The sequence below is a fragment of the Lepidothrix coronata genome, unplaced genomic scaffold (assembly GCF_001604755.1).
Source record: "Lepidothrix coronata isolate B3197 unplaced genomic scaffold, Lepidothrix_coronata-1.0 Scaffold14, whole genome shotgun sequence".
NCBI classification, from domain to species: Eukaryota; Metazoa; Chordata; class Aves; order Passeriformes; family Pipridae; genus Lepidothrix; species Lepidothrix coronata.
The window spans coordinates 8,744,122-8,754,874 of NW_016690194.1; the positions used below are offsets into that span (position 1 = coordinate 8,744,122).

Here is a 10,753-nt window from a genome sequence, read left to right on the forward strand (position 1 = left end):
GTGTTTTACTAAGGAGGAGGAGTTATGAGGAAGACCAAACTCCTCTCTCTAAGCAATTATAAATCCGAAATTAAGAGGCTCCAATTGAGGAAGTATGGAGAAAGAAAAAATAACAGCCCTTTATTAGAGGATATATGTGTATTGCCAGAACAACAAAAGAACACAAAACCAACCAAACAATAATCCTGTACCCAAAAACCCCCTTCAAAACGGAAACAGTTCAGTACTTTCTGCCTTTTGGCACAATTAAAACCACGATGAGGAGGGGGCGCTGTTGGATCACTGGAGGAGCAGAGCCTGCAGTTGCTGGGTGTTGGTCAGCAGGGGGAGCTGTTGGGCGCTGGTGGTCACTGTGTGGGGCCTCGGTACGTGGGAGAAGGCAACGATGGTGATTTTCTCCCCACACACCAAGAAGGGGAAGGGGAATAGAGGAAAAAGGGGGCTCTTCCCACGAAACTCATGCAACTGGCTGTGGCTAGGACTTCCCCCCCTCATCGATGGGCACAAGCCTCTGCCAACACGGGAGTGGAGGAGAGAAAGGGTGGCCTCCTCCCCAAAAGGTTCCTCTGAAGGTGGGTCAAGACTCTGATGAAGTTCAAGCAGGTCTGGGCTGGGGGCAAAACAGGGCGCAGGAAAATTGAAGGCAAACTGGGGCCAGAAAACAGCCAGATTACTAGGCCTAAAAACAAAGTGAACCTTGGACCCCTCCAAAACACCTTGCCTCAATTAGGGCAAAAGTGAAGTGCCTGCTGTTTCCCAAGGAGAGGGGAAAAAAACTAACCTCCCCCCACAGTCTTCTGACAGCCATCAGTCTGGAATGCAGGCCTGGTAGTTAGTTCTTTTGTGTATGTCAATCACTCCAGCCACAAGAACTACCTTCCCCCTCCCTCCTTCAATATCCCTCTTTCAAAAGGATGCAGGGGAAAGAAAAAAAATCCACTTGGGTTTTTTTTTTTAGAACAAGTAAACCTATGACACTGACAGACACCTAATTCACCCTCAAACAAGGGACATCTCATGGACCTGGAACAGTCTGACCCTGCAAAATGTGGTGAGGGAAATGGGTGGTTGGAGAGACAATGGAAAGGAAGGAAAGCCACAGAATTGTTATTGAAAGTCCCTAAGAATGCGAGGGATCACTTTTGTGTACAGACATCCGTAATTAAGCCCCTAGATAAAAAGTGAAGGCGTGAGTTGGGAAACTGATAACATGACTGACTCTGTGGGATGGACCTAATCCATAAAACTGGAGGTAGTTGGAGGCATGCAGGAAAGAAAATTAAGGTTAATTGAGGGAGCTTGCACTTCAAGGGTGCTATTTTTCTCCACTAAAGAAATTCTGGACAACTAGCTCAGATGCAGAAATGCAGGTAATAAAGGCAGAGGGAAGCATAACAGATTAAGTATCTGTGCAGACACTTCTGTTCTATTTAACAAAAGTGCTTGTGGCACTTTAATCAATGCATGTTTAAAAAGACAAGAGATCATCTGGAGAATTTTCTTACTGGATAATGATAGGATTTACTCCTGTGATTAGTAACAGCATCAGGTGTATTTAGCTCTTAAATCATACTCGCAAATAAATTTGAGCAGCAAGCAAACTTCCTAATAGTTTAAAAGTCTTTGTAGACTCTCATGTCTGTGTGATTTACACTGAAGAGGACAAAGAGTCTTGCAGAGCATTCACAGCCTTTGGCCTTGCAGAATGAACAATTATAAAGCAACAAAACACCTGTGGATCTACTTTAGGATTTTATCTTAGCACGTAACTGCATCATGATGCTTTTACTCACCCTTCCAAAAGTGAATGATCCTTGTCTTGGAACAAGGCATCTGTGCCAGAGGAGAACACACTCAGATAATTTGTCATTATTCCAGTTAGAGGAAACCCAATACGAACTACTCAAATAGCAAAAAAGACTTCCTGAAAACAATTTTAGGTGCAATAAATAAACCAATCCTCATTTATTTATCCTCATATCTCACTCAGAGATGCAAGTTCCTTGTACAACACCTGAAGTGTTACACTAATAACTAATGAGTGTGGGTACTTACATGTAAAATCATCACCCTGGTCTCCTGTATTCAAACGGAAAGCATTTCTAGAGTGTGATATATTTTATTTTAAGAGAATTTGTAGGAATAGATCAGGTGCCTTTTTTTGAGAGACATTTTCAGGTCTCTAACCTGTCACAGACATTTACCCTGGGACCTTCTAATGCCCAAGGAGATGCACAACGCATGAAAGGTACAGATTATTTTTTATTTTTCCTGACCATTGTGTACTAGTCCAATAGAACAATTCTAATTGCAAGCCAAATACATATATTTATATCAGCCTTAGACCCATTCAAATAATTTTCATGGAAAAATTCTCCCGTGACAAACTGTGGTTTGTGTGTCCTTTAAACTCTCAAGAAAGATCACCTTGTTGGAATATTTTTTTGTAGTTAAAACTGCAATGTCATGAACTGTCTCCCTGGCATCTTACCATAGGCCAAAACAGAAGGTAATATAATGGGTGAACAGCAAAGGTAATATAATGGGTGAACAGCAAAAGAAAAGCAATGAATTGATTTGGAACAGTCCACTGTGAGATCCTGGATCCGAATCTCATGGAATTATTGATACGGGTCGGAACCAACTCACTGTGAGAGTGTGTGTGCGCATGTGGGGAGGGGCTGGCCCTGGACCTGCAGGTCCATGGTAAGGCCTGCACATCAGGCCTCTGCTGAGGGCACAGGGCAGAGCTGAAGGCAAGGCCTGCAGCCCGCGCAGAGCACGTGGCAGAGCTGAAGGCCCTGCAGCCTTGTCAGTCGGGCTGTCAGTCAAGGCAGAGCTGCCTGAGAGCTCGCCCACACCACACCCCTGCAGCCTGTGACTGGCTACAGCACAACTCAGCTGGGGCTGGAAAGCGCTGGTGGGATAACCTGCCTGGGAGGGAAAACTGAACTCTAGAAATACATGAGACTCCATGTGGTATCCCTGTCTTTCTCTTCTCCCTCTCTAGCTGGTACCATGTGAATCACCAAATCTTGTCAGCAACCATTTTTTTTCCCCTTTCCTTTCTCTGCTTCTCTCTTTCTTTTCTCTTTACCCCTTTTAATCTGTTTTCTTTCACTCTTTTCTTTCTCTTGTGGGTAACTTAAAACCAGTGAACTGTGTTTTACTAAAGCTGGTATATGAATTATTTTAGTGGGTGTTTCCTGTGGAATGGATCTTTGTGCTGAATGTTTTAGTGAAATGTTTTTTTCCTGGTTGTATTTTACTCGTGTAAATACTTTTTGCCAAAATATCCTATTTTCTCACTAAATTAAATAGCCTTTCTCCTAGAGAAGAGTGTGAGACTCTTTCTCCAGATGCTAATTAGAGGTTATAACAAACCAAAAGGCTTTTAAAAAGTTTTAAATAAAAATTTAACCTCTCTGGGCAGTTTATGGCTTAATCCAGAGCGTGACATCCACCTAAAAGAAAATAAGAATTTTATAATAGTTAAATATGTGAACTAGAACTTGCCCATGTAAATCATGTAACTATCTTAATACTGTGTTTTTGCAACTTGCATCTCAAAAGCCTTGCAGAACATTTCTTTTGGGGAGGGGGGAGAAAAGCATAACAAGTGCATTTTTTATTTATTCTGTGTGAGCAACAGAAGCAATTTTCTATTTCCTTTGCCTTCTTTTCCTCTGCTTAAATTCACCTTCAGTATGATAAAATTCCATTGTAAAATGGAAAATTATTATACAGTCAGAAAGGAAACATATAGTAGTACAGGTTTTCAGCTTTTACAAATCACCTAACACAGATCATTTATCTGATTAAAATTTACTATGTAATTATAACTTTATGCATTTAAAGAGGATAAGATATATTTAAACAGTCCACTTTCTTCAAATATAGTTTGCTTTCATTTAAAACATCTGAAGTCTTCTCAGTTTTATCAAGGGATGTACTATTTATTTTCCACAACATTTTGTTCTTCTTCTTTCCTTTTCTCCTGTAACTTTAAATCTTCCCAAAGGAATCCATAAAAATAAGCAATTTAAATTGACTCTTTCTATGCTGAATTATCCATTTTTGCCTCCTCCAGATTGCAATTTACATTCCAAGTGGTGTCTGAAATGAGAGTAAGTACTTTTTTTTTTTAATTTTGATGTGTATTCTGTTCCAAGCACTATTTCTAGAACATCATGCATCAAAAATTCACAACAACAAGAATATAAAATTGCCTTGGGATGACTATTTCTAGGGCACATTCAAGCATTAAATTTGTTCACTACAATAAGAAAATGAAATTGCCTTGGAACCTAGCATTTAACTACTTTTAAAACTGTCCTGTTGAGGTGATGTGCAGTAACCCCCTTTTGTCTACAACAAAGTGAACTGCATTAATTAAATAATTTTCAGTTTCCAGTTATATTTTACTCTTGGCAACATCAAAAGTGTAGATTTTTTTTTCTTTTCCCTTTCAGGAGTACTTTGAAAGTATAAACCTACACATCTTTGGATTCCCAGACTTTTCTAAGTCACATACATTTCTTGCATGTCTACTGAACAAATATACTATGATCCAAAGCCCTTGAAAATCAACAAAAATCTTTCCATTGTCTTTAGAGAGCTTCAGGTCAGCTCAAACGTACTAAGTTTTTCTTGGAAAAATCCTAAGAATTCAGGGGGGAAAAAATACAAAAAATTGATTAGAAATTCTCTGTTCTTCTTTTTTTAACCCACAAGTGAAAAATGCCTCCCTACATGGTTGTCTGTAAATTAAGATATTCACAAAGCACTTTCAGAACAGAAAAGTTTTAGAGCTACAGAAAATGTAAGAACACCCATGAAACAGCAGGCTGTATCAAAAGAGCTAGAAAATGAAAAGCCATGTGCAGACTTCCTGTTGCATATTAAAGGCAGTCTGGGAAACTACCAAAAAAAAAAAAATCCAAAGAAGGAAGAAAGCAATGCAGTATAATAAGTTTTTACTGCTTTAAGTTGTTGGGCAAAATACTGACAAGAAGCATTCATAATGCTGAAATTGCTTCAAAACTTTTATTACATATTAGCACAAGGCAAACAGAATGTGTTAGATCTTACTCTTACAACTAGAACTGAGAATAAAGTAATGAAAAATATGCATGAGACCACTAAAGCTAGAGACTGAAACCTCATATTTCGTCTCACTTTGTGATGAATATTCACTTGCTGTGACCCATATGATTTTAAATCATGTGCTGCTTCAAAAACTGTAATAGTAACCTAAGCATAAGATGCAGAGGCATATATAGTAACTGTGGTAGTTTAGTCTAGGCCTTCCTTGGTGACCAGTTTGTAACCAAGGAAGTGCCCAGATTTACCCAGTATTCCCTACGATTTTTATGTAAGTCGAGGTATAAGAAGAAAGGAGGAGAGGCCTTCAGCACTCTTTCCTTCTGGCAGCTTTGGAGGTGCGAGTTTCCCTGCTGTTGAGTCTGTCGGGTTGGGGAGTGAGGCCTGGTAAGGCCTTGCCAACCCTGGGAGGCAGAGGTTGCCGGCAGTCATTCCAGCATGACTTTCCATTGTCCCAAGGAGAGTAGTAAGATATTCTTTTGCTAATTCTTTTAGTTGCTAGATCTTGGGCTATTGATCTTGTATATTTTATTTTGTTTGTGTTCCTTTTTCCCTTCCCCCTTCCCTTTCTCTTTCCTTGTGAAATTGTATATGTATTTCAATTGTATATAACTGTAATATAAGTGTAAATATATTTATATATATTGCTTTAGCTGTCTCTCTCGCTCGTTTCAGTTCTCTTTCTTTTTTCCCTCTTCTCCCTTGGTTTGTGGAGGGGGAGGGGAGTCTTTTGGTGAGGTTTGGGGACTTGGCAGGGAGCCAGCTTCAAACCATATCAATAATGTAAATATGATTTTGCAAATAGTAAATTGAACTAGAACTCATAATTTTAATTTTCCTCATAATAAGTGTCCTGTTTTGATGTTTCCTTCTCATCCTGGACTAGATTTTCTAAGTGATGTCAACAGTACTTCAACTACAATTTTGGGGGATTGGTTTGTTGGCAATGTGGCAATGCCAACATTTTAGCCAGTTGTGCTATTACTGAGCCAAATATATATATACTATTAATAATTAGACCATTTATAAACCTTTTTTTTTTAAATCAGAGTATTTTTAAGGCATGATGCCTGAAAAATTAGTTTTCTAAAATGTGCAGAAGGCATAAGATGAGTTTGAGGAATTATTCAGGAATCTTTTACTTTAAATGACTGCACCAGTGAACCTGTATAGTGACACTAGACCTGGAAATTCAGAATCTTTAAAAGATGAAGTCTGTTTGGGTGTTCGTTTCACCTTTTGTACTTACAGCAGTCTTCTTTTGATTATTTAAACTTCAGACTACCTTTTTAACTTTGTCATTCACAGTCTGTCCAGGCTTCTAATAAGGTGATAAATGCTACCATGCTACTGATTTCTAACATGCAACTCCGTGCCAGACTTGTAATACATATTTACTACAAACTTCTTATCTCAGTTTATGACACATCATACAAAAATACAAGATAATCAACCATAACTTCCTCTTCCCCTCAGTCTCCTCCAAAAAAAAAAGAAAAGAAAAGTAGCTCAATATTGGGCTAAATGTCAAGTTCTCCCCTTTGTACAAAAACTGAGTCATAAAACTACAGCACCACAGCACCACAGTTAGAAACACCACCCTGCCTCTGGCAAAAAATAACATTTCTATTATTAATATTTCTTAATTCCTTTGGTACACCAGTACAGGGACAGGGAATGGCTTTGCTGCTTGCACAGGGACAGGGAATGGCTTTGCTGCCTGTCAACCTCTCTCTTGCACTACCAGAAATATAGCCCCAGAGTTAAAATGAGCTTTGGGAGCTCAGCAGTAGCTCAGCTCTGGTTGTCCTTAAACAATGCATAAAGTGAAGAGCCAGACTTGCTGTGACCCACTGTGTGCTCCCCGTGAAGGGTGAAACAGGATTCTTGGAGAAAGGAAGAGGGAATAATTGTTTCCTTTCAATCAGCAAGTCTCTCTGTTCTTCACTGCCAGAAACATCACTAGAACCGAAACTGTAATGTAATTATAAACTCTTTCTGAGAACTTTTAGTAGCACCTGAGCAGAATAAATTGGTGTCAAAAATATCAGAATTGATCTTTCCACCTCTAGAGGCTGGGGTGTTCTCAAAAGCAGAAAAAGAAACTGAAAAAGATGATCATTCACTACAAGTGGTTCTGAAGCCTCCTGTGAAAGAAGTCTATAAGGAAATAAACAGCACTGCTGCTCAGAGCTGGGGAAAGGATGCAAAGCCCAAAGGTAAAAGAGGGAGCCCAGGTGTCACTTAGGGCTGAGAGATTTAACTGTCAGCCTTGGAAATCTGTTCTTAACCACTGCTTAAGAATAAATGTTAAACATTAACACTGAAAAAGCATCAAAATTCATTTCAGACCCAAAAATTCCCAGCTAATTCTCAGCTAATTCTGCTAATTCCCAGTGCATCTTTCTTGATAGTGCTGAGTTTTGCTGACCTCTGATTCTTACTGGGATTCAGGAATAACATGATCTCCTGCATAAAACTCCCAAGGAGTTCAATCCCATGAGTGTTCTGAGATGAAGTTAGATCCAATAAGTGTTCTGAGACTAAATTTAACACTTACACCAAACCTGGGCAAACCATAAAACAGCACCAGCCACCTCAATCCCCTTGAGTGACTATGGAGCTGCATCCCAGCTGGGAAGAAATGGAGGGGGCTTTTGTCAGAAGGAAACACACAAAAAACAAGTAACACAATTCTGTTATGTTCAAGACATGCTTCATTTGCTTTCAAAATGAGGAAATAGGTCTCTGTTTCCAGGAGAGCAGCCGCTGTGGCTTTACAGACTCAGATCTGCTGAATGCACGGAGTGATACTCATTATAAATTACTATGGTTTTGTTTATTCTACTTCTATGTGGGCAGAAAAAACCTATTTCACGTGTATGACATCAAAATTGCATACATAAATTCAGGAAATAGTTAAATTAGAGTATAAAGATTAAATTAATTTCAATAGAAGCAATAAAACTGATGTTGCTGAGTATTTGCAGACTGTGATTGTCAGCAAGAACTTGGATGGATTTCCTGATTTGCTCTTTATTGAAGCACAATTGATACTAATTTGATGAATGCAGAAATACTGACTATGGCTTTCAGTGAACTAACCTTGTTTAGGAATAGAGAAATATGAAAAGCATGCCACCAGTGCATGACAGCCTTTGTGTACAGCTTCCTTCCTTTTACCTTTATTACCTCAAAATGAGACAAATATGAATGTGTTATCAAACCTGAATATGAAAAACTAGAAGTCCTGACCTGACAAATGAATTTCAGTTATTCCATCTGATGGAATATTCTTCTATTTCTATTTGCTATTTTTTCCTAAGCATGCATAGAAATAATTCAGGAAAATGTACATCTTTACATATTGTTTCAGGAAAATGTACATCTTTACATATTGTTTCAGGAAAATGTACATCTTTACATATTGTTTTCACTATATATATTGTTTTCACTTTACATATTGTTTTCACTATAGCCACTGGTATGGATTTTTTAATACTTTGTTTTTAATAGGGCCAATTACATGAGAAGATCAGAGAAATGAAGGAGTTTATCTCAAAATAAAATTGAGTTACAGGATACAAGATTTGGCCTTCCTAGTATAACTCTTGAGTGATGCTCATAAACAGATCAGTCATGATGTGCATTACTAAAAGATACCCCCACAGACATTCTTTTCTGTTCATGATTGTCAGTGTTCATGATTCAGCTAAAAAAAAAAAAAAATGTTACTTTTCAGAGGAATGAAGTGTCGGATTTATTGGGTTTTTGTTTTAATTTTTTTTATCTGGTTTCAGTGTTACCAGAAGGAATGGCCATACCAATAAGGAGACCCAAGACTAATTTCCTCATATAAAGCATCATCCACTGACAGGAGACTCCACACCTTATGGCTCAGAAGTACCACTGACTCCTACAGAAGTGTTATTAAAACTAAAATAAATAAAACTTTTTAGTTTCTTCCATGAATTGCAGCAGTGACCACAGTGGCACAATAGGTGAAGCACTCTCAGGTCACATTTATGTTCCTTTCTACAGTGATTTGGCTTGGAAAATATTTACATAAAGGGTAACAAGGTGCCTGGTGCATTCAAAGCAAGAATGACAATGAATTTATCTTCCTCTAAACTTGTTTCAGCTGTTAAAGAAGGAATGATACGCCTCATGCTTGTACAGGATTACTCACCAATCCAACCAGTTTCCAAGATTTTTACATTCATTTGTGCTTATTCCTGAAAGAACAAATTATACATAAGATATCTGTGTTCTGTAGAGTTTAACTGGAAACACAGAGTGGGAAAACAGACATGAGAAAGAATGCTTAATTATTTAACAGCATTCAAATAACTAAGTTACTCAGACTCAATAGCAGTCGGAGTGTGGTACAGCTAATGCTTTGAGAAGTTTTAGCTTCCTTTGAATTTTTTATTCCATATAAATTGAAAGACATGATACGCATATTTTAGCTCATATTTTCAACTACTTTTCAGCAGATAATATGGCTAAAGGTCAGCAGCCAGCTTAGAAGAAAGGGAAACAGTGTCTCTGTGAAGTTAATTTGCTAGAAAGCAAAGGGCACAGTCCTGTAGTTGCTCATAATGCAAGACTGTCACTGCCTTCCCAGGAAGATGGAAGAGCTCAGTGTGGAGGATGGCTAGTAATTTGCAGTGCTGAATCCATGAGGTGCAAATCTGCCTAATTTCCGAGAAATTATGTGCTAAATATTTTTATCCCCAGCTGGAAAAACCACAGTGGAGAACATTAACAATATTCTTAAATGTAAATACCTGAATTTTTAGTTGGCTGAACCTGTCATCCACACAGACACACAGGAGCCAATCACTTCTAGGGATCAAACCCAGAAATGTCAAGACTGAAAGATCAGACTTCCATTGTATCAAGTGAAAAATTGATCACCAAGATGGAATAATTAGTTTGTTCAGTTGCTGGAAACAGGTATTGTGGGTGCTAGTTGAGATAACAATTTCTGCTTTGTTTTTTAGAAGACCGCGTCTAAAGAAAATTAGGCATTGACCATAAAATTGGTTTTACACGGACTAAAAAACAGTCACTTGAAAGAAACTTTTAAGCTTTTACAACCTGAGCCAGGCACAAACTCAGAATCTGAAAGGAAGGGTCCTTCACTTGGACCAGACACACACACACATCACTTTAACAAAGGTAGAACGAATGTTGGTGAATGCAAAAGTACAGTTAACTTACTGAAACTATGCAGCTATTTCCTGCTCTGTTTACGTGGTGTGTAATTACTTGGTTGTATTACTTAGGCATCTACAGATGTGTAGCCATTAAATGAATTATTCATTCTTCTCAAAATGAAAGTTAAAATTATGCATCAAAAATGAAAGTTGCAACTATATATCGCTTTCACTCTTTTCTCCTTTACTCTATGTCATTATTCATTTTTTCCACATGCATTATTCTGTCCAACCCTGTATAAGAAAATAGGGTAGATATATGGAATCATACATATCTTAACAGTAACTATTTTATTTACATAGACAAATGAAACCATGATTGCTGTCCATATAGATTTACACAAAGCTAATATAAAAATACATTGTCTATACTTTGAAAATAGAGAGTGTTTAAAAATTTATAAGCTTTGTGATCCTCAGCTGCTTTT

At 38.0% G+C, this 10,753-nt stretch overlaps 1 long non-coding RNA gene across 1 annotated transcript; it reads left to right on the top strand.

Moving 5' to 3' along the window:
* Nucleotides 1–318: 318 nt before the first annotated feature.
* Nucleotides 319–10,753, top strand: LOC108493100. Its single transcript, XR_001873343.1, has 3 exons — nt 319–572; nt 4,091–4,127; nt 8,904–10,753. It is a non-coding gene; the product is annotated as an uncharacterized LOC108493100 (long non-coding RNA).